Here is a 25,951-nt window from a genome sequence, read left to right as displayed (position 1 = left end):
CACATGTTCCTTAAAAAGCACTACAGTACTCAGAACACCACATTGCTGAACCTTAAATAAGGCATTAATTGCATAAGTGAAAAAGATTACTACAATAGTCTTCTTTTCTTTCATTTATCCACTGATCCCCATGCAAACAAGTGTGACAATAAGGGAAAGAAACATTTAGAAGTAGTGTTTTGTCAATCTTTTGTCCCACTTCCAAAGAAATGCTGAGCAGATGCTCAACTCACACATTGCACAAGCCTTTGGTCCAAACTTGTATTTTCAAGCCTGTGAACTGTAGGTTAAGAGATATCTTCAGCTATCTGATGTGACAGATAGCTGAAGTAACCTGCTCTTTCCCCATTGTGCCAGGGAATGGTACCATACTACAACTGATTCTTTATTTTCCTGGAAACTTGCCATGATCAGAAACAACCACTTTTGAGTAGCAATAATAATGATCTAGAAAAAAACAACTTGTTGGAGGTCAAAGAAAAAACAAGTTATGTTTTATCAAGGTGTCAAAAAAACCTCTTCATAATATCTAACATGGTTTCTTCTAACACCTCCCTTCACACTCTTATCCAGTACAAAGCTAAATGAGTCCTCCATCCGGCCACTGTCAGCCAATTATATGCAAAAGAAACTTGTGGTCTCCAATTTATTTATTTATTTACAGTATTTATATTCCACCCTTCTCACCCCGAAGAGGACTCAGGGCAGATCACAATGCACATATACATGGCAAACATTCAGTGCCATTAGACATATGACATATATAGACAGACACAGAGGAAATTTAACATTCCGGATTCCGGCTTCATAAGGGTATGCTCGATTCCGGCCACAGGGGGAGCTGCCGCTACACTATCCACTTGTGACACTGAGTCCTTGATAGAGTACTTCCTCATTCTTCCGCGCGCTGCTGGAAGGTTTTATGGTGTCGTAAATTAGTTACATTAGCTTCCCCGCATAAAGCGATAGCTAGAATTACCTACTCGACAGATGCAACTCTCTTTCGGGCTGCATAGGTCAACAGCAAGCTAGATTATTAATGATCGGGCGCTCACTCCGACCCGGACTGGCTTCGAACTCATGACCAGCAGTGATTTATTGCAGTTGGCTACTAACCAGCTGCGCAACAGCCTGGTCTTCCAAGACATTACTCTATAGTACTATTCATGGTACTTTTGCTTAATCAAACTTCCCAGTGTATTCAAATGTGGCACCAATGCACCCAGTTGGCTAAGTCAGAAGAGTAACTGTGGTAGAATGCTGGACCTTCCAACTCCCAGCAGCCTCAACTTTGGTCAAGAATTGGAGATTATGGAATTTGAATTTCAAAAAACTTGGAAGACCAGAATTTGGGGAATCACTGCACCAGGTGATTAGCCGAATGTGTCTTGCCTAATTATCACAGATATGGGGGAAAATTAGTTATTTATTTATTGACGACATTTGTATCCCGCCCTTCTCACCCTGAAGAGGACTCAGGGAGAAAACACTGATAAAAATCAAAATTCTGAAAATAACACCTTAGTATCTCATTTTGTTTTTAAGCAGATCAAAAACAATTTCCTCCAAACATACTTTTGTTTTTGGAGAAACATTACCACTTTAAAAATACAGAAGACAAATACTAGTGGGTCCCATAAATTTATCTCAATCACAGAAAGAAATACTTATCTAAGAATTACCCATTCTTAATAGAAAATCTAATTAAGATATCATCAGTTGAATATATGCACATTAATTCCACTGATACCGACATTATTCAAACAGTAACTGGAACAATGAAAAAACAAAGAAAGACAAAGCCATTATTTTCCCACAATGGTAGTATCAATAATCCAATTTCACTGAAAACCGCATTTTGCAAGAAGGTATTTTATGATATACTCCAAGCTCTAGAGTCAGCATTTTACTCTGGTACCCAGTATCAGCAGAATTGGAAAATTCTACCCTTTCAGACATATGAAGACCTGGAAAAATCCAAGAAAAAATAGGGAAATTGGAATTTTCATTTGTTTCTAAAGCCTTTTCCCCAGAAAAAAGAATGTGTCAGTGTGACTAATATTAACAAGTAGTATTAGGCCATGGTAATACCAGTTGTTATTATGGAATAATTTCAATAAAAATATTATACTCACAAGTGTTTATTATTTCTCCTTTCATCTCCAAATCTGAATATACTTGATGAACAACTTTAAATATTTGATGCACTTTGGGGTTTAAATTTAAAGTCTTGGTGATCTGTGGCACCAAGGGTGTCCATGGTAAAGAACAGGTTAAGAACTGGTGATATCCACATCTAAAACCAACTTCCTTGGGTTACTCATATGTTCGAAGAGTCTACTTCACAGCCTACACCAAGACTGCAGCTAACTAACTCAGTAAACCATCTTGATGCTCAGCTCTATTATTCATTTTGCAGAGTTTCCTTCAAAAATTTTCTTCAGCCAGAATTTTAAAACACCTGATTATAAAAACGTGCAGTTAATGTACAGCCAGCCAGGTTCCCTAAAGATACTTGGTTTTATTACCATAGGCAGAAACCAACCGTTTGAAATTGATGAGGGTAAACTGAAACTTACTAAGCAGACTTACAGTTTATAAAATAACTACCTTTAAGATCCAGCACTGCAGAAGAATCATTAACCATAGTTAATGACAGTTCAACTTCAATAGCTTTGAAGAATTACTGCCTGTCCCCTTTGGATGTTCAAATCTTACTTAAGGTGTACTAGTCTTAGTTTGTCCTTGAGTAAGCATGCTTTTTCAAAACCAACTGGCAAATACTCTACTTGGTTTTATTCATACTACTCTGTACAAAATGCGGGGAAAATAACCCACTCTCTATTTTTTTAAGCCAAACCATCTCAAACACATTTTCCAGTTTGGTGAAAATCTCTCCATGTGTTTTCACTTAATGTGCCATCAAATGGACAGAATTTTTATTTTATTTATATTTATTATTATATTATTCCAAAAATAACGCATGTCACGACCCAGGCTGCAGAGCACCAATAACCATACACAGAGGCCAGAATCTATCTAATATCTTTATTAAGGAAATATATAAAGTTAATAAAACAAGTATAGGAAATAGTCCAGAAATAGACCTTCCAGTAAAGGTCAAAATTAGTCCAAAAAAGCAATGTCCAATATGAAATATTAAGGTCCAAAGTTGTAATCCAATAACCGAAACACTCACTTGCCAAGCAAGTGAGGGGAGATGACAAGGTCCTTTAGTCCATGAACTTGAGCAAGGCTAGGAAATAACTTGATTCTTGGCACACAAAGCTTGATACAAGGCAACAAGGAAACGAGGAGCAAGAACAAGATCCGTGGTAATTACTTGGCGAGGTCCGGGAAACAAAGCAAGATCCGGGGAGAAAACAAGGCTGAAAACGAAGGCTTGGAACAGGAACAAAGGCTTGAGAGCAGGAGTAGCTGTCCACACACGCTGCTCCGGTAGCTGACGAATTGACTCCGCAAGATTCCTTTGGGAGCAAGGAACCTAAATAGGCCTCGTTTTCCCACCAGAGAACACTTCTCTGGGGAATCAGAAACGAAAGTCAATCTCTGTGTCCAGATGTATGACTCCCTAAAATTTCTCATGGGAGCAGGCTTAATCATCTGAATGCTTTGCTGCAATTCTCAAACTCCTGCGATTAGCTTGTTGCACTCCTTTTTGCTGGAGATAATAATTACGGCGCGAAAAAGGGGGAGAACTCGACTCAGGGCTTGTTTGGCAGATTTCTGGAAGACAAGCCTCCTGCAGGTGCAAAGGCTCAATTTCTGGCTGAAATGGTGGAAAACCCAAGTTTTCCTCTTCATCAATCACAACAGCACTAGGAATGGGACTACATGGCCCATGAGTCATCACAACGCAAGAGAAAATACAATAAAGAACAGAAGTCACAACACAGTCAACAATGATATACTAACATTAATTCCAAAATCATTAGTATTTATAAATCTTACAAAAAGTATCTTCAGTAGCATAAGCAACTTAGAATGACAAAGTCAAAAATGATCACAGATGCGATGGTGGGCTACCCCATTAATTGTGTGCTGTTATTACAGTAACGAAAGGAGTGAAGACTGTGATGAACATATATTTTTAAATTTTGTCTTTAGCCATTCTAATTCTATAGTTCACTTTTTCTGAAAGGGCAGCTCCTCACACGCGGTGTAACCAATGTTATTCTAGTAGTAATATGGTTACTCACATAATCTGACGCCTAAAAGGGAAAGGTCCGGGAAGACTCAGTTAATCTCAGATATATCAAAAATCTAAATGCTCAGACCTACCATTAAATGTCAAGAAGCTAGAATTATATTGCCTCTCCAAAGCAGTACAAAATTGTGCTGCTGAGATTTTTGTTTCTGTAGAAAAATAACCCAGTGTGCTCTGACCTTTAAGAGGGAAAAAGGCTAAGGATGTCAATGGCTCTCTACCATAATGGCGTGCTAAACAGGTCCATTAGAAAAAGCCCACTACTAGGAAATGTAGTGTTAACAGAATTTGAGATAACTCAGCCTTTCCCAAACAAAAAAACCCAAAAATGTTGATGTGGGAGCAGGGCAATTTCCACATTTATGTATGTTTAAAATAAACATACCAGCAATCATCTGCCAGAAGGCCACCAGATGGGCAATTACACACTTGTTCGACATGTAACCAAAAAGATATAAATGATCAAACTCGTTACCTAGGAAGTATTTCTAGCTGCATAAACAGCAATTTCTACAACAGAGAACAGAAACAATGAGAACATATCTGCACCTAGAAATCTCCTTTCAATCACCGTCTCCTCGATTTGCAAAACAGCTGCTCATAATACACAGAGGGCTGAGTAAAGATATCTGTCTAAAAATGGAATCTACAAGAAAGACACTTGCTATGAAGGGGGTGGGCAGAATCCAGCATAAGCATTGCAAAGCAAGTTCCTTAAGATATTCTCACTTGCTTCAGATAAAATCTATTTATCCATCCAGCCAACTGGTAGCAAAAAAGATGCAGTGGATTACATGTATGGCCCAGGAGAAATGCCAAAACAGGAACTTGGGGAAGAGTAAAGAAGGGAAAGGGACTGTTCTGGGTAACATCAGAAAAAACAAAGAGGTAAAGCATTCATCTTTAAAATTTACTCAGCCAATACAGCAAAGACAAAGAAAAAATATGTATGTATTAGATAAGGAAAACAACCATGTAGATTACTGGAAAGAAATTACTTTCCAGTACTGGAGCTCAAAATCTTCTTCCTAGATTAACTAGTTTCAGTGCACATGTAAAAAATCATAGTGTTTTTTTTGTTTGCATGCCCGTGTTTAAGCAATCCTTTCCCTCTTCTGCTCTTCATTTCAAAGTTTATCATTTGTTTTTGTTATGATTAGTCACCTCAAATGCTAGGTACAACACACACACATCACTTGAGATACCTCAGCTAGATCATGAGCAGATAATAAGTACCACAAGTTGACTGCCTCAGAGGTACCCTTCCTCTTTAGTCCAATTGCTCCACCATCCCAACGACTGCTTGAAGAGTAACCTGTCCATAAAATCATAGAATAATAGAGTTGGAAGAGACCACATCTAGTCCAGCCCCCTGCCATGCAGGAAAAGCACAAAGTCCACTTCAGTCAAAAATCAGAACCCCCTCTCCTGAACATTTTCAAATCCAGTTTTTAGGTCTTGCCCACCCTGCAGCATATCCACTCAAAAAATAAAGATGGAGGGTTCCATTCAAACTAAATTTCAAGGCATTTTTTAAAAAGCACAGTCTGCCTATGCTTCTAGAATATCATCTACAAAGCAGAGAACGAAAGCTGCTTCTCAAGCCAGAGAAAATACTACTTGATATGATAGTGAAGGGTGGCAAATGGGACAGTTTGAAAAATCAGCCACCCTATTTGTGAAATCAGAAAATACCTATTTCACAGCAATTAAGACCATGCTTACCCTTTAGCTTGTAATGAATAAATAGCTCCTTGAATCCAAAGAGGGATTTCCTTGTAAGGCAAAGGAATCAGTGATTCTTTGCTGGCTAAGAGCCAGACTCATAACAGTTCAAGGTTTTCTCATAGTATGGCAAACCCCGATCCTTTCAAACAGTTGTGTCTCAGTGTCCCACTTTGGTTAAAAGAAAAAGAGAAATCCATGTCTCTTGGCTCTCCACCCTAAAGTGGTAAAATTTTGAATATTTTGAACTAAGAAACTGGTCTGGTCCAATTTGTTCTCCGACCCATGGTTTTCTTTATAAAAAAAGAGACATGGGTTGTTCTCGATTCAATTTACTTCAGAACTAAATGTATATTTAACCTTGGTCTTACATTCAAGGACAAAACTTGAAAACTTCACATGATGTTATGTTATTACTAATGCCCTGAAACTCTATTACCTACTTTCCAGGGTATTTCTATAAATGATTTCTATAAATGCGATCATTGACCTTTTGCTCCCAAACAGGAAAACACACACCCAATCTCATTATGATCAGAAAATTGCAGGTACCTTACAGTAGAACTAAAGTAAAGTTGACCCTCCACATTTTCTGGTTTAACTTTTGCAGATTTGATTAATGGGGTCTCTCTAAAAATCTCTAGATCCTCCAGTACAACACTATATTTATAGCTTCCGCCAGAAGTTGACAACAGAATTGTACTGAAGGACCTAAATATTTAGAAAGAGAACATCTTTCTAAGAATTACATTGGAGAACCTATAGATTCCTAGAAAGATGTTTTTCCATGATAAAAAGTGGGTGTTTAAATTCATGTTCATCCACTTTCATGGGGGTCCTGTGTTTCTAACACCAGCAAATGTGGAGATCTGACTGTAATGTATGAGCAAAAAGGAAAATAATCTGTAGATACCATGCAACTTACATTACTGAATCAGTTCTGAATCCACCAATGCAACTGGTGCTTAACTGAAATGATCCCTTTTTTCAATTCTGGTTTATGGACATTAATTCACCTTAGCACATAGAATCTTTAGCACACAGAAGAGGTGAAAGGGACCATCTAGTTCTTTTTCAAGAATGCTGTTTTGTTTTGGCTGAAGAGTATATTAAAAGATCAAGGCAGATGGGGGAATTCCTTGGACTTTTGCTAAGTGCAGCCATTCCACTTGTACCAGAAAGTCTGACAGGAGAATGAGCTGCTGTGCCACCTTGAATGGCATCAGCAAGATGGTCCAACAAAAAAAGGACAATGGCCTCCACATGCTAATAAATGGTATGAATTTGTTCTCTTTAAAGACCCGACATGTTCCAACCTGTTCTTTAGGGATTATGTTAAAGTAAATACAAGTAGCATTAATTCAAAGTATATCTCAATAGTATTAACTCTATTAATTCAAAATTGTTTGCAAACAGAAAACATATACATGAAAATATATTAATATACTATAAAAAAGTTGTATGTTGTTTTTGTATTGTCTGTCTTTGATAAGGCCAACTTGCTAATCAATAAATTGTTGTTGTAATGGTATTCCAGACACTGAAGAAAAAAAAAGTTGTATGTTGTTTTTGTATTGTCTGTCTTTGATAAGGCCAACTGGCTAATCAATAAATTGTTGTTGTTGTTGTTGTTGTTGTTGTAATATATTATAAATATTAGCATTGTTTTCAATTATATACATACCTTTCAACGGCATACATTTCTAGAGTTACAAATGCACTCTTTCCATTATCTGGATTAATAAGCAGTAAAAAAATACACTTAATTTTAAAAAAATTCTATATACATTATGTCAGATGATCAGAAAAAAGGGAGGGCCTAGAGAATTGTGGTGAAACCATTTATAAGGACATCTGATGCAATCTAGCTGAGAAGTTATCTTGCTTTTTAATGTGTGGTATGGAGTGACCTTACATTAATAGATTTTGATCTTTATTGGGATATATTTGTGTGGAAGATTTCACCTTTAAAATAATCTAGAGCAGGGCTTCTTAAACTGTGGGTCCCTACCCCAAATGGGGTCTCATGAGCTCAATGTTGGGGTCTTGAAAAATATGGCAACAGTAAAGGTTTTCTGAACAAGACCTGGCAACTATTTTAGACATTTGCAGTGTTACAATGGACTCTGCAGAAGATGCTTCAGCTGTACTTCATTAAAAAAAAATCAGCCTATTTAGCAGGCCTTACAAATGCTGATTTGTTATCAGTAAATGACTGATTTTTATACCTATTTAATATTTCTTTATATCTGGCGTCACATAAACATTTCTGAAGCAAAAAAAAAAGATCCTGAAAGGAAAAGTTTAAGGAGCATGAATCTAGAGGACAACACGAGACTATAAAGCCTCATAATGCTGTATTTGGTAAGTTCAAGAACAGCTGGAAACCAAGCCAAATGTCATCTAAGATTGATGGTTTGTGATATACTTTAGCTCTAGTATGGTACATCTGACCTGGGACTTAAAGACTTAACTGCCCACTACTGAATGTCTTTTTGTCATGTAATTTAAAACACTGGCCACTGTCACTTATTGGTGGTGACCAATAAGAGACTGGTATTTCTGCCAATGGCTATAATCTCAGAAAACACGGCCTTCCTCTTAGATTACTACCGTCTTCCTAAAGTTTGGGAACTGGTTGATATTACAAGAAAAAGTATTCTTTCCCCAAAACAGCATGATTTGTGGACAAGAAAGCAAATTTCTTTTATAATGAAGAAGCCTGATTCTAGCTGTGAGCAAGTGCTATTAGCAACAAGCCCAAACTGAAGCACTGTTACACTTGAGGTGACGTGGCCACTAATCCATTATTTACAGCCACTATTGATACTTGGTGGAAAGTCAATCATCAGCAAAAATGAAACTGCCATGAATTATATGAGATATGCCAAGTTTTAAAAATTATATGATTTGTGAAGTGTGACATTTTTATATTGTCACTGATAGCTAATTAATAGGATTAGTAATTATGCCATTCTCTGAATTTAAATCGATTCATACATAAAGCAGGTCATCTATACTTTGATAGAGCAGATGTGGTGTAGTGGTCTGAGCACTGGACTGGGACTCTACAGATCAGGGTTCAAATATCCAGTCAACCATGGAAACTAACCGGGTGCCTTTGGAAAAGTCACTCTCTCAGCCTCGGCAGAATAAAAAAGCCCCCCACCCTCCAAAAAAAATCTTGTCAAGAAAACTCTGTGATAGGCTCACTTTATGGCTGCCAGAGGACTGGGGAAAAACTGAACGCCCACAGCAACGTAATTTATTCTTTAGATAGTTATGCAATATATTTTGTGTTTGGATTATATACTTTTATATAAATAAATTTATCTATCAATTTATTCATGAACTAAAATGAACTTTTGGCTTAAAATGTGACAATTAATGTATGCTGTACATATTATTCTTCAAGAGATTACAGATAAATTGTGTAGATAGTATCTAGCTTAGTATCTTGGGTAGATATCAGCATTCCTTGATACATGTATATAAGATACACTCTCAGTAGACACAAAATCATCAACAATGTTTACCAAGAGAATTTTATTCAAGATAGGCTCAGATGCACAGAATTTAGTGTCTTTTCAACATGGAGATATTAAACTAGCCATTTATTTCCCCAAATTCTGCTGGTCATTTTAAATTTTATTTTATTTTATTTATTTACAGCATTTTTATCCCGCCTTTCTCACCCGAGGGGACTCAAGGCGCTTAAAAAGGTCGGCAAAAATTTAATCCCCAAAACACAAACATTAAGATCAAAACAATACATATAGATCAATTAATAACAGTATTAAAACACATTATAAAATTTAAAAACATCTATGTAATTGAATTCATTCATCCGGAACCTCGTGCGTAAACCTTGATTCAGACCATGTTGACTCAAATGTTTATTCATTAAATGCTTGGGCACACAGCCATGACTTTAAAGCTTTTCTAAAGCCCAGAAGAGTCGGGGCTTGTCGGATCTTGCTAGGGAGGGTGTTCCACAGCTGGGGAGCCACCACCGAGAAGGCCTCTTCCTCGTTCCCACCAGCCGCGCTTGCAAGGCAGGTGGGACCGAGAGCAGGGCCTCTCCGGATGATCTTAGAGTTCTTCACACAGCAGATATTTAGCATGATTATAAAAGAACAATTCCACAGCATAGGTCTAAAAGGATTTTTAAAACCTGGAAAATATGTATTTGAATCATAATACTGATTGTTTATTATTGGTTTCTGCTCTCTTCCTCCGACTCCTCAGGTCAGAGGATATTTACTGGTCGAAGTAAGGCAGCTCCCACTGGTTTTCCTATTAGAAATATGGCTGCCTCATAAGCTTGCTTTGTACAATCAGTTTCACAATCAATTCTCTCTGGAATATAACTGACTACATTTTGATGTTCTGTTTATCTTTCCCTACTTTTTTCTTCTTTGGTTCCCAAACCAGTTTTGCTACAAATCTGTGCACCTCATCCCTGGCTGCCTCTACATTTTAAACTGATTCTGCAAGGTAAGCAACATACCACCATACATGTCAGCATACCACCATACATATAATCAGAGATGTGCCCATATTATCCTCTAAACTAGTGGTTCTCAACCTGAGTCCCCAGGTGTTTTGACCTACAACTCCCAGAAATCCCAGCCAGTTTACCAGCTGTTAGGATTTCTGGGAGTTGAAGGTCAAAACATCTGGGGACTCACAGGTTGAGAACCACAGCTCTAAATTTCTACTAACATTAATTGCAATTTTGCTAAGAACGTGAATTTTGAAAAACAAAATTAAGAGTAACACAAGGATGCTTCATTGCACACATGCAATAGAGTCTGTGTTACCTGAAGTTATATTAAATTATCAATCAATTTCTTAATATCACCAATGTTATAAATCTGCTCAGTCATTCCTCATTGAGATTACTGTGACAAAATGAAAGTAATGTATTAGACCATGTGAGTGTTTACTGTTATGCTCTTTATAATGTGCAATAGCAACCAGACCAAACCCTTTTCACAAAGGAAGCAGAGTCAAATGTATGATACATTCTATAAATGTGCAGATGCCATAGACTGCAAGGCTACGCTGCAGCAACTGGATGATTGCTTGCCGTCTTCTTTCTAGCAATGAATAGAAAAGCACAGAGGAAGGGTCACATTGTTTCTAAACTCTAGAACTTTACACAATACTGGTTTGCACAAAGACAAATCCCATGTATGTGCCTTCATAGAAAATGTAGAGAAGTGTGGAATCATTCAATTCTCAGTATCACTCCAAGAATACAGGCAACAGAATTCTGTAACGCTTTGTCAGAAGAACTACAGGTCCTACAACAATTCCTCTTTTATTAATCTAATATCTTTATTTGCTAGCAAGCAGCAGTTAAGGTCTTAACAGGAGCTTTCCTGGCCGTATATATTCTTCTGCTGTTTTCTCATGAATGCAGAATATCAAAGACCCCCTAGGATATTGAATACCCATTATCCAGTTTTCTGAAATCCAAAATACTCCAAAATGTTCTACATGGGAAACAGAAATAGTTATGATGTTTCTTTCTGATGGCTTAATGTATACAAATTTTGTTCCACACAGAAAATTATTAAAATGATGTACAAAACTGCCTCCAGACTATATGTACAAGGTATTTATGAAACACAGGTGAATTTTGATTTCAGACTTGGGCCCCATCTCCAAGATATACTATTATGAATATGTACATACAGTGTTCCCTCACTTATCAATGGGGTTAGGTCCCAGGAGCACCCGCAATAAGTGAAAATCCGCAAAGTGGGGACACTAGATTTATTTTAATATTTATACATTATTTTAGTAGTTATACACTATTTTAAGTCTTTATCAACCAATCGTGCGTTGATAAATCGTCTCCTTCTCCCCTGTTGCCGCTTCGGTTCCTTTTCTCTCCCTTTGGCTTCTCCTTCCTCCCTTCCTTAGGCTGTAAAATGTATTTTTTATGATTTATAATAGTCTTTTAGAGTTTATAGAAAAACCGCGAAACAGCAAATCCATGAAAAGTGAACTGCAAAGTAGTGAGGGAACACTGTATATACAAATGCAGGTATTCCAAAAGCTGAAAAAAACTGAAATCCAAAACACTTCTGGTCCCATGCATTTCAGGTAAGAGATACTCAACTTATATTTCAGAATGAGTTGTAATGAGTCCCCTGTTGGGTGAGAAGGACACAAATACCGTAATAAATAAATAAAAATAAATAAATAAATAAATGGATTTTTGACTCAGAGCTCTGTTTAAAGAGACCTCTGACTGGAAGTTAAGTCTGAGAGCAAAATAATCTCCAGCTGCTGTGGGCTGGATCTACACTGCCCTATATCTCAGGATCTGATCCCAGATTATCTGCTTTGAACTGGATTATATGAATCTCCACTGCCATATAATCTCAGATAAGCAGATCATCTGATATCAGATCCTGGGATATAGATAGGGCAGTGTAGAAGGGGTCTAAGTTTACAATAATACAGAATGACTGATACGACAACAGGCTAAAGCAGTGGTTCTCACACTGTGCTCCTCCAGATGTTTTGGACTTCAGCTCTCACTATTTCTAACAGCTCGTAAACTGGCTTGGATTTCTGGGACCTGAGGTCCAAAACACCTGGAGGAGCACAGTTTGAGAACCACTGGACTAAAGTATTAGTCTATTTTAAACAGACAACCTGAAAAAATAGGAACCTCATTTTCATTCCACTGTGTCAAGCAACTAATTTACATCCCATTGATTTAAATGTGTGCATAATAGGTAGTCCTGGATTTAGTCCATATATTTTACCTCTACTTTGTATTTTAAAAAGGATACATTAAATATTCTAAGCAATTTTTCTTTTCTTAAATTAACTGAATGTTAGCTTTGGCAATGAACTACACGGGGGGAAAATCAATTTTCATCAGGTACTCAGTATTAAAAAATAAATACTCACTATATTATATAAACTATTCATGCATATTTTAAAAAGTGAACAGAGGCTAAATGGCAGAAGATACCACCAACCTGGAATTATTCATAAGTTTGCAAGCAAAGGCATCCCAACTCATAGAAGTCTTGGAAAACTGACAGACTATCAATGTCAATTTAAATAAATCCAAACAAACTCACCTTTGGCACAACGCAGGATCTAGACAGTAAAAGTTACGCCTTGAGCAAAATTATGCTTGCAATATTCTGAAAGAAAGCAAAATACTTTCAATTAAAAACCTAAACATGTCAAATATTTTAATAACAATGGTTCAGCATGTTTTAATGTTTTGATTCTAAATAAATATTAACTAAAATGTAGACAAAATATTATAGAACGGTGAAACATAGGGGAGTAAATCATGTAACTTTTTATTTACTGATCAATCTTTAATCATAGTTTTTAAAAAGAAGTACATTTAAAAGATTACTAGCACAATCCTATTTACCTCTACTCAAAAGTAAGCCCCATCAAGTTCATAGTTACTTATACAGCATGAATTGACAAATTACTGGCAAAACTAAGCATTCTCCTGCTGGTCATAGTGGAATTTTTCTCTCTTCAACCTATTATGTGTCCAAAACCTGTTTCTAGGGCATTTTCCAGCTGATATATCAATCACAGCATGGGGAGAAGATACACAGAAAGATACACACTTCCTCTGGATTCTGTTGTTCTGTCAGCAGAACGTCACCATAAAATTTTACCCTATTGTTTCTGCTATTCCGAATTGTTGCTTTTAAACAAATTGTAAATAGCGTAAAAAATCTATGCGTGGTCATCCCTCAGGGACTCTTGAAAATGCCAAAGGATGTACGAAGAATCAAATTCACATTACCCACAGGTCCTCTGTATACACTTCCAAATCTCCTATGAAATGGAGAGATACAAATTTGACCTTAAGGTGTGTCATCTCATTTTTGTGTTGTCAAAAAAGCACACTTGCCCCATTTCAGAGTAAATGTTCCTCTCTTGTATCTTCTTTGGAACGTGCCCTAACAGTTCGTGAACCTGATAATTCAAAATACTATCACTCTTAAATACTAAACACACATAGATCTAATCCACCTTTAAAAATAATCCTGGTTAAAAATGAAAGTAGATGAAACTTGCATATGTTTCTTTTGGAACTCTATGCAAGTGCTGTCATTCACTCTATTTGTACAAACCCTTGTTGTGGGAATGGGAAATGAAAACCTTTTTCACTGTACCCCCTCCCTCCAACTGGTGTATACTTTGATTTAATCCCAGCTGACTTCTCCAGCAACAACATCAGGAACCCAAAAAGCTTTCCTGGCCAGCTCCAGTTATGCAAACCACCAGCAAAAGCTAAAGATGAGGAGAAACAGGGATCAACCACCACCACATAGACAATTTCCATTGGGAAAGGAAAAGCCAATGGGGATAAAGGAAAGTCAGTGAGAGAAGACACCAGAGGGAGGGCAGAAAGATCATTCAAAGAGTGCAGTGTTGTGATGCCTCCCTTCTGCTGTAAGCAAAAGCGGATCTGCATATATTGACCCAATGATAAATCATTCTACAGTTCTGATTTTTTTGTGACGCAGCGCCAAACATGAATCAAGGAACATGAAAGGCACTGCAGACTACATCAACCAGAGAAGTCAGCTATAGCACAGCACTTGATGAACCAACCTGGACACAGTATATTATTTGAGAACACAGAAATGCTGCAGCACTCTAACAACCACCAAGTCAGACACAAAGGAGCCATTGAAATCCACAAGCATTTGGACAATTTCAATAAATAATAAGAAACCATGAAAATGAACAAAATCTGGCTACCAGTATTAAAACATTCTAAAATCAGGACAATAAATAAAGAACAACAGAAAACAGGAAAATTCCAGACAAGAAATAATCAGGGCCAGCTAACACTTACCAATAAAGGATTCCCTCAGGCAAGAAGCAGCCAGGCCTTGAATCTGCAAGGCAATTAAATGCCAATCAAGCTGGCCAACTGCAACATTCAACATGCCTCATACAGACAAGAGTTCTTTCTCCCAACCTGGACTTTCCACAGATATATAAAGTCCTCTTGCCAAGTTTCCAACAAAGCTCACAACCTCTGAGAATGCCTGCCATAGATGTGGTTGAAACATCATGAGAGAATGCTTCTGGAATGTGGCCATGCAGCCTAAAAAACTCAGAGCAACCCAGTGATTCCAGCCATTCCGACAACACCCTGTTTTTTCATTATGTATATATCGTATACATGTTTTGGGGGGGGGGGGGGTGTGTGTTAAGACAGAACCAGTTGTTAATTATTTTGAATGATGCAATTGTCTCTAATTCTTAGAAATCTGAGTTTTTAAAAATATAAGCTTGTTTGTCATGTTATGGACAAAGGCTATCCAAACTTTATTTATATGCACAATTTGGTGTGCAATGATCTCTTCCCCTAGAATGGCCACTCAGACTGAACTACTCAGAGAGGGTAAAGTTTGTCAATGTTCAGGGTTAATCCTTTCCTCAGTATATGTCACAACATATGCTCACATTGATCACATAACTCACTTCTTTCCCTCTAATAAGATAGAAACATGGGATGTTGCATTTTCACCAGTTAAATGGCCTCAAAAACTTATTTTATCAAATTATGCTTTTGTCTAGGTGGAAAGCACTTCTAACCACATGGTAAGGCATTTGATTTTTGCTGACTGCACCATTCATTTAAATCACTCTCTCCCACCATAGCCATACTGCAGAAGCAAAAAATGACAAAAGACACCATAAAACTAAGACAAAAGACACCATAAAATTAATGGCTGCAATCCATTACTTTCAAGTAAGCACCATCATCATCACCTGGCAAAAGCTGTTACCGTTAACCTTAGCCATTTACTACAAAAGGCTAAGTATATCTCAGTTACAACTGCCAAGCAGAAAGAAAAACAATCTCAAGCGTTCTCTTTGCATCAAACTTTGCATAGCATGAGCAACTGGCAAGAAAGCTCATCTTACACTTTTTGTCAGTCATATCAATCTGTGACTGAAATTTTCAATGAACAAGCATTTGATTATCAGCAATTCTTTGCAGACTAAATTCTATCAGCACTATCACCTGAATTATTCATATATTCTGGGATCCATATAACAACACAGTTAAAACCAACATACATTACAACCCTTATATCCACAGTTTCATTTATCTACGTCAGACAAAACATGTCCTTTCTAGGCATTTTCTAGATCCTTCAGTGTGACTCTATGTTACTTTAGGCCAGAAGTGCTTCATTTCAAAAGGATTCACTATAATACGTAATTTTGCAGTTCCACATGAAGGCCTGAAAAAAAGAAAATACTCACATTTGCTCGAGTTTAATGTACCATGGAATCTAATGTGCACCTCAATTTTCAAAACCCTGAAAACCCAAAAAAGTATTTACCATATCACATAAATCTAATGCCTACCCTAATTTTGGAAAGGTAATTTAGTCAAAAAAGTGAGCATTTGAATTAAGTAACTACGGTATATTCTGCTCTAGAATGAGCCAGGCAGCAGTTCACATATCATTTTGAGGTAGCCAAGGTACATGTCCGCTGATTAAAATGCAGATAAGGCCAAGGTTCCCTTTTTCTTCCAATATTACCCTGCTCTATCTAATGACAGCTTTAGAAAGTAGTACAACAGTTTACAACCCAAAGTTTAAAACCCAGATTTATAAAAAGCTCATTATGCTGAAATATGACAAGCGAGGTTTGATGGTTCCTGGTCTTCACATTCAGTAAATACAAGGAGACGGCATCACATAGTCATAAATGCAGCAATGCCCCTCCTAACAGAGACAAGGCCTAAATCAGAGCCACTACTCTTAGCACATGATTGACCTCCTAAAGGAATAGATCAAAATATCTTCTTTGAAACACATGGAAACAGTAGAGATTCCAGTTTACTGATCTTCAGTTTCCCCTATCTTACCATTTCTCAATCACACTCAGTTCTCTGATAAATACAAATGCAATTTATACTAGAGATGGAAAAACATATTTACAGGATTGAAGTGCTTTGTGGGCTTTTTTTGTTTTTGTTTGCGTGTCAGGAGCAACCGGAGTTGCTTCTGGAGTGAGAGAATTGGCCGTCTGCAGGACGTTGCCCAGGGGACGCCCGGATGTTTTGATGTTTTACCATCCTTGTGGGAGGCTTCTCTCATGTCCCCGCATGGAGCTGGAGCTGATAGAGGGAGCTCATCCACACTCTCCCTGGGTGGGATTCGAACCTGGCAATTTTCAGGTCAGCAACCCAACCTTCAAGTCATGAGGCTTTTATCCCCTAGGCCACCGGAGGCTTCTGCTCACCACTAATTAGTTTTTGTGTGTTTAGTTTTAAAACGAGGGGACACCATTCTTACTCCATTTGACAATCTAGGTATCAAGAAAAAAATCACATACTGAAGGATGAAGTATAAACATTATCTCATTGCTAAAGTCAATATAAATGCTATATATTATCTGAAAGAATCAGATCTGAAAGCCTAACTCCCAATGGGCTCAAATTTTAATGACCCCAAGAACGTCCCCAAGAGTCAAGACATTCCCACACAAAGCAAAGTGATCACTTGCTCAATTCACCAAAAGACAGAAATCTGCTACTTTTCTTTATATTTGAGGGGAAAATCATGGCCTTAAACTATAAAACCTTGATTTAAATGCTGCTTTAACATCAACAATAGAAATAGCTGTGCACTATATGGAACCCAAAGGATCTGTTTTCAGAAGCTGGTTTGATCGATCTTGAAAAATGGCAATGATCAAAAAGCTTATCTATTAATGTAAGAATTTTGCAAGGGAATAACAGTAATAATGCATCTGTTAAAATAGTCTCCATTTCTGGCATATAAGGAAGATTCTTTATATGCTTCCCTATTTATCATCTTAAGATTTAGAAAGGTGTGCCATTATCCTTCTGCAAATGGCCATTATGGTTAACATTTGCTCTCCGTTTATTTGTAACCAAGTATCTCTTATCTGTAAGTAGTACTTATTTTTAATCACTGCTTTAAAAAATGCACATGGTGCTTGATATGACTGGATTATTTCCAGAACTATAACGATCTTAATCATAACCAATAAAAGCAACAAAGAAGTCCTATATTTGCCCTAATGTTATTGAAGAAGTGTTTCTTAAAATTACTACATACCAGATGAAATGATAATTTATATCATCTACTAGCTGTGCCCAGCCACGCGTTGCTGTGGCGTTGTCTGGTGGTGTTGGTGAGAAATTTGAGTTAGTGGTGGTATTGAATGTCTGTTGTATGGTTGTCTTTATGTTTAGTATGTATTTGGTTGTTTGTGTAATGTGAAAGTGGTGAGAGTAGAGGGGGTCTTTGTCGCTGTGTAGTATTGTATAGTATTCATACGTTGTCCAAGTGTTGTGAATGGTTAGATTGTGCATAGTAGAAAGGGTTGGGGTGGATGGCCGTTAGGGGTGTCTCCAAATTATTGGATTGTATAGTTCTATGATTGTTGTTGTTGTTGTTGTTATCATCATGATTATTATCTTTGTTATCATCATGATTATTATATAGTGGGTGGACGGCTATCTGTCAGGAGTGTGTTCTCCATGGCAGGAAGGGGTTGGACTGGATGGGCTTTAGGGGTCTCTCCTATCTCTGTGGCTGTAGGATTTTATTATTATTTTTATTGTGGAGATTGTGGAGATATTGGATGACCATCTGTCAGGAGTGTTTGGATTGTGTGGTCTTGCATGGTAGAAGGAGGTTGTACTGGATGATTCTTAAGGGTGTCTGGAAACATTAGGATTCCATGATATTGTTATTAGTATTATTATTATCAAGAGGTTGTATGGCCATCTGTTGGGAATGTTTGGATTGTGTTCTCCATGGCAGGAAGGGGTTGGACTGGATGGCCTTTAGGGGTCTCTCCTATCTCTGTGACTGTAGGATTCTATTATTATTATTAGGTGGGATTCAGTCAGTCGTCTGCATTCTCTGGAGTTGGGACACAGCATAAACATGGAAAAGCCATGAATAAAAAATACACTTTTTAACCCCCGAGTTAACACTTTTCTAGGAATCTGGAGGTCCTTCTGGAAATCCTTCCTTTTCTATGGTCAATTTCTGACAGAAGTTGTAACCATAAAACTGCACTAGAGGACCTAGAGATCTCTAAAGAGAATTTTTAAATTAAACTCACAAATAGTCAAACCTGCAAATGTGGAGAGATGACCACATTTATAAATCCAATAAAAACTAGATAGGGCAATCCCCTTAGCACTTCAACTTTCATGCATTCTTTGTGCTAGAGGACTGTAAGAGAGAAGAAAGGAAGAAAATAGTTTGCCAGCACACTTGATTTAGTATAGAAACACTTAAAAATCAGAACTGACACTATTATCACAATCTTAATTATTATTTTTCAGTAAAGTAGTACAACTAATCCGTATAAAAGGAGAAGATAACATCTTAATTGCACCACTAGTGCGATTAGGAAAATCCACTGTATTTTGCCACATTCATAAGTGGCATTCAAGGTAGGTTAGGTGGCTCTAACATCTCTACATCTTGAAAAACAACCATGCATTGAATAAGAACCACTTCCTGGATGATATTTTAAACAACTTTTCTGGCAGTTAAGGATTGGTTTTGAGTAAATGTTTTTCTACTGCGATTTGAGCTTCTTTTATTCAATGACTGATTAGTAGCATTCACATCAATCTGCTCAACTGGGAGAAAAATGGTTTCATGATTATATGAAGAGCAGATATAAGAACCTTTTCCCTTCTGACGGCATCATTTTACTTCCAATATGAGGTTCAGTGCAGTCACGCCTGGAAGTCAATCAGTACACGAGAAACCTGTTGTAAAATGGAACTAAAAGAAACTAGGAAATATGTAAGCTGTATGTGTTTGGAAGTGCTGCACAAAATGCACACCTAATAAGACACTAATAAATTTGAAAAATACAATGAGTTAGTAAAGGGTCGACAGTACTGCTGATGAAATCCCTTTTTGAATCAACAGAAACTTCTGTCAGCACAACACAGGGGAAAGAGATTTGCCTAATTGTTTACTTATTTCCAATTCCCGCTATCCTACTTTGCAGCTTTGGAGCAGATTTGAAGGGGGAAAGGAGGGGAGAGCTTAAAATGCAATGGGAGATTACCAAAAGCCTCCTCCTTCTAATTGAAGGAAGAGAAATCTCCAATGGTGCAATAGCTTTGCATCAGTTAGAAGATACCAATAGGATATATCTCTATAAAAATTGTTGGGCCTTTTCATGATCCAAACAAAAGAGAAACACCTAGACTCTTAAAGCAGCAGTTTTCTGAAAGACAAGGGCACACAGTTGTTCTGAGACAGTGCTGGACATTGGGGTTTAATCTATGCTACTTGCACCTTAAATATCATACCAAATATCTATTAAGACACAACAGACTCATGAACAGAAAAGCTTTTCTTCCTCTTATCCATAGATGAGTGGGATGCGATAAAAACCAGTCCTGAAAAGATTTAAGCTTGAATGGGTTTAGTTTAGCTAACATATGAACATTTAAAGAGTTAGCATGAAGAGTATGAAGCAAATTTAATAGTATGTTCATTTTCCTGATGCAATCAACAATAGCCCACCATCTGGCAAACTCTACAAAATAAAACTACGTGCACTACCATTATTGACTCTAACAAAATGGACTGTAATTTAACCAAAAAGGAAGCTTCCCTCTCTGGACTTCAGTGACTCCCTCCATTTCAAAGTTCGACTGTATTGTATTTTGAATTTTTTATTTTACTAGACCGATGTCAAGAACTGATGACAGAACATCGTAAATCCCTAAACAGCATTATGTTAGAGACTTGCTAAAGCATCTGTCTCATCTGTCAATCTAATGGCATTTTTAAAGCTATTTGAACACAATATTTGAGCACAAATCCAATCATGTCATTGCTATTTCAGAACTCTGAGAAAGTCCTACAGGATTAGATGTGGAAATCATACTAAAATATGGATCAGCTCCATAAATAGTCCTGACACTTGAACACAAACTATGCTACATCCTGATTTTGAAATAAAAGAAACAGGAAACATTTTCGAAACCATATATTAAAAGGAAGACTAAGTCAGGCCTGCAAACCCCCTACCTCCCCCCCCCCCCCGGAAAATTTTCAGGTTTAAAAAAAAACTGGTTTATTCATGAATTTTAACTGATTAACCAAATCCACATGAGTGTCCACGGAAGTTTATTGATGGAGCTTTATTTCTAAATTATTTTGTGTTATGGAACTACTCTTCATGAATCTCTTAAAAAAATATTCAGACCCTGAATTATTTTCCTGGCTATGTTCCTGGGCCCCTTTAACTATTCTGTATCCATGGATTCAAACATAAACAGCTTGAAACTATTTTTAAAGGCAAATATCAAATTTTTTCTTTTATAAAACAAACATTATTTAAATGCATTATTGTATACAATGGGACTGGATCATCCATATATCTATATATATAAAGGAGAAAAAAAACTGGCCGAAGTGAAGGTAGCAACAAAACTACACATCCCAGAACCACGAAACTTGGCAGTACAACCCACCATCCTTGCCTCTAGGTTCCGACAACAAAAGGAAAGAAAAATAAAGTCCTAATTAGAGGGAGAGGAATAATTGTTTTTATCCAATTGCTGCCAGTTAGAAGGCTAAGCTCCGCCCACTGGGTCTGCTGCCAGTTAGAAGGCTAAGCTCCGCCCACTTGCTCTCCTAGCAACCCACTCAGCTCAGGGGACAGGCAGAGTTAGGCCTCACTTAGGCCTCTTCCACAGATTATCTAATTTGCACTGGATTATATGGCAGTGTAGACTCAAGGCCCTTCCACACAACTATATAACCGATTTATAACCTTGTATTATCTGCTTTGCACTGGATTATCTTGAGTTCACACTGCCATATAATCCACTTCAGTGTGCATTTTATCCAGCTGTGTAGAAGGGGCCTCATATAATCTAGTTCTAAGAAGATAATATAAGATTATAAATATACAGTAAAGTCTCACTTATCCAACATAAACAGGCTGGCAGAACGTTGGATAAGTGAATATGTTGGATAATAAGGAGGGATTCAGGAAAAGCCTATTAAACATCAAATTAGGTTATGATTTTACAAATTAAGCACCAAAACATCATGTTATACAACAAATTTGACAGAAAAAGTAGTTCCATGTGCAGTAATGCTATGTAGTAATTACTATATTTACAAATTTAGCACCAAAACATCACAATGTATTGAAAACATTGACTACTAAAAGGCAGACTGCGTTGGATAATCCAGAAAATTGGATAAGCGAATCTTGGATAAGACAGATTCTACTGTAATATGAAATAATTACTGTGGTAGAATAATACAGAACAATATAATCTCTAAAACCAGGACAGTAAATAAAGAGCAACACTCTGAAAGCAAGGAAATTGGGAATTCCACAAAGGAAACAATCAGGGCCAGCTAACACCTCCCAAGAAAGGATTCTTCCTGAAAGGAAACTGAGAAGGGAGAGAAGCAGTGTGTATTACCAAAGTCATTATTATTACTATCATTATTATTATAATTGTGTTGCTGTGAACCATGAAAATGAACACAATCTTGCTCCAAGTATACATAAACACTAAAATCAGAATATATAAAAATTACTGTGGTATAATAAAACAGAACAATACAATCTCTAAAATCAGAACGCTAAATAAAGAACAACACTCTGAAAACAGGAGAATTCCAGACAGGAAACAATCAGGGCCAGCTAACACCTCCCAACAAAGTATTCCCATCACCAAAGTCTGGCAAACCCTGTTTTCTGAGGGCCACAGACTTTTCTTTTCACTGTGTTTGCTCAAGCATTGCATATTGGTACTTCTTCATTTACACAGACAGTAGAAGCACATAAAATATCACAAAGAACACCACTCTGAAAACAAGGGAATTCCAGACAGGAAACAATCAGGGCCAGCTAACACCTCCCAACAAAAAATTCCGGCTATAAAGCTGAAAGGCCATTACATGCTAATCATTTTGCCTAACTGCAGCATTCATACTTGCCTCCAACAGACAAAAACCAAAAAAAAAAAACCCAAACACAAATATTGTATATTCACAAACTTTAGGAAACAATATCCCCTGATGGCGAAGCATGTTAAAGCGCTGACCTGCTGAACCTGTGGACCAAAAGGTTGCAGGTTTGAACTGGGGGAACGGAGTGACACCTCACTGTTAGCCCCAGCTTCTTACAACCCAGAAGTTCAAAAACATGCCAACGTGAGTAAATCAATAGGTGCTGCTCCGGCAGGAAGGTAATGGCGCTCCATGCAATCATGCCAGTGGCCACATGACCTTGGAGGTGTCTATGGACAATGCCGGCTCTTCGACTTAGAAATGGAGATGTGCATCAACCCCCAGAGTCAAACACGACTGGACTTAATGTCAGGGGAAAACCTTTACCCTTAACCTTAACTACCAACAATTCCTCAATACTTTATTTCCCATACCACCATACTTCGCCACAGCAACGCGTGGCCAGGCTAGTTTTTTTATATTTATATTTTTTATATTTATGGGGTGGGAGGTATCTAGGAACCAAACTCCAGGGAACACTAAGGGCTCACTGCTGTGTTCAGTTTTGTCTTTGGTCCAAACATCATCCATTTGTATAAGCTAAAACTCTACATATTCCTGTAATCAAATTTAATTTTTAATGTGTACACACAAAAACATAAATGACACTTGTTAGTCTCAACTAGAGTAGCTCTTGGGTGGGGAACAATGACCAATCTCGATAAAATAGTTACTGGCAACGAAAGTCTGCATAGTTAAAGTAATGGTATTCCCCACAGTAGCCTATAGATGCGGGAGCTGTACCATAAGGAATGCTGAGCCGAGGAAGATAGACACTTTTGAACTGTGGTGTTGGAGGAAAATTCTGAGAGTGCCTTGGACCGCAAGAAGATCAAACCAATATATACTCCAGGAAATAATGCCCGACTGCTCACTGGAGGGAAGGATATTAGAGACAAAGATGAAGTACTTTGGTCACATAATGAGAAGACAGGAAAGCTTGGAGAAGAGAATGATGCTGGGGAAAAAGGAAGGAAAAAGGAAGAGAGGCCAACCAAGGGCAAGATGGATGGATGTTATCCTTGAAGTGACTGAGTCAACATTGATTCATTTGGTCTACTCAAATTGAAACTACTAATAGGACTAAGGCCATAAAGTTTATGAAAAAGACCAAATATTTTCCAATCCCTCTCAATATGATACTTTAGTTACCGTATATATGCATGTATAAGTAAGTATACCTTAAGCATGTGTTGAGGGCAGGTCTGGATGGAAAAAAAATACAATTATTATATGACCCATGAATAAATCAAGGATCATTTTGCGTAAAGGGAAAATAACAATGACTTCTTAGCTGTCCCTGGCCATCACTGCCTTTCCCCACCCAGGGATTTAAAAAACGCCAGAAGTGATGCCATGCCAGAAGGAGTAGAGGCAATTGGTGCTTCTTTTAGGTTCACCCATGATGGACTAATCTCTCACTTTTCACCACTCTACTAAGAGAAGGGAATAGTCCCCCCCCCCTTTTTTTTAATAAGAGTAAAGATACAGTAGTCACATTGACACGTGGATAAGTCAACCCAGTTTTTTAAAAATAAAAATGTCTTCAAACATATACATCCCTGTTATTTCACCATTTCACAGGCTTTTCTATTTTACACTTGCAATATATACTAGATATGACAACTAGAAACTGTTGAAAAAGTAAATTACAAGACATTATGCTCTTCAATGACCAGTCCATTCCACAATACACAGAACAATAACTGGATTATATAGTTTGCTTTAACAGTCAATCTAATTAATACTTAGAGGCTTTGATTAAGGAAACCCTTATTTATGAAGTTTGCTATCAAATATATAAGTGTACCTTTGGGAATAATTCTTATTTGTTCTACTGCCTCTTTTTTACATATTGCATTTATACACATATAATGTTAGTTTTCTCCCAAATAATTTCTGTAGAGAATGCATCTGTTATTCTCATTTTAAAACTACTACACCACAGAAACCCTAATAAGGGAGTACAGTTTAATAAAATTTTATGCCTAGAATTTCTTTATTTAACATGACTATAAATTTATTTTTTTCACATGTTATTCTGAGTCTCAGGGTTTCTGATATTCAGCAAGACTCTGAGCCTACAAAGCTTATGTTATTTCTTAGACTGTTCAACTTTTATAGAGAGGATACCAAAATAAAAGTTAACTGATTATGATCACATATTTCAATTTTATCTTTTCAGAGGTTTTATTGCTGTTTACTTGTATTCTCCCCTTACAGTCCAAACCTTTGTGGGTCTTGAAAAATCCTGAATTACAAGACCATGCTTCATTTCAAAACATCGCTGTCCACAGAAAGCTTTTAGTTTCATTAAAGATCAATAGCAAAGCACTAAAAACCATGAAAACTTAGGAAAAATGACTTGAAGTCATTCCGTAGCTAAAGAAAAATGACTCAATCAGTACAGTAAGCAAACAAATAAACAAACTCAGAAGTGTTTAAATACTAAGTCTCTGATCAAGTAATGATTCACAAAATTTCCACACAGTTCAAAGTCACAATTGCTCTGTTCATCATTTTTGAGAAACATCGCTCCTAACAAGTCAAGACTAAGCAGGGAGATTCCTGAACAGATGACTTCTGTTAACTAGGATCTTTGGGGCTCAGTGGAGGTTGCAACATTAAGCAACAAGACAAATTTATTTATTTATTTATTTAAACATGATACCAAGCTGAACCAGAATAAAATTCAGTATCATGCTCCAGTATCATGCTTCCAATATCACATAACCACACCACTGATAATTACAATGCTCTATACCAGGGGTCCTCAAACTTTTTAAGTGGAGGGCCGGTTCATGGTCCCTCAGATTGTTGAGGGGCTGAATTATCATTTGAAAGAACAAACAAACAAATTCCTATGCACACTGGACATATCTTAGTTGTAGTGCAAGCC

At 37.2% G+C, this 25,951-nt stretch overlaps 1 protein-coding gene across 2 annotated transcripts in view; it reads right to left on the bottom strand.

Annotated features, from left to right (window-relative positions):
* The window catches only part of nck2 (NCK adaptor protein 2), an 87,022-nt gene that overhangs the window by 32,506 nt on the left and 28,565 nt on the right, over positions 1-25,951 (bottom strand). For both annotated transcript variants that reach the window (XM_008107071.3, XM_003218738.4), the window contains exon 2: positions 13,066-13,131. The gene's annotated coding sequence lies outside the window, so the exon portion shown is untranslated. The remainder of the gene's footprint in view (positions 1-13,065; positions 13,132-25,951) is intronic.

This window comes from Anolis carolinensis, chromosome 3 (genome assembly GCF_035594765.1).
Source record: "Anolis carolinensis isolate JA03-04 chromosome 3, rAnoCar3.1.pri, whole genome shotgun sequence".
In the NCBI taxonomy this organism is placed as follows: domain Eukaryota; kingdom Metazoa; phylum Chordata; class Lepidosauria; order Squamata; family Dactyloidae; genus Anolis; species Anolis carolinensis.
This window is presented reverse-complemented; position numbering and strand designations above follow the sequence as displayed.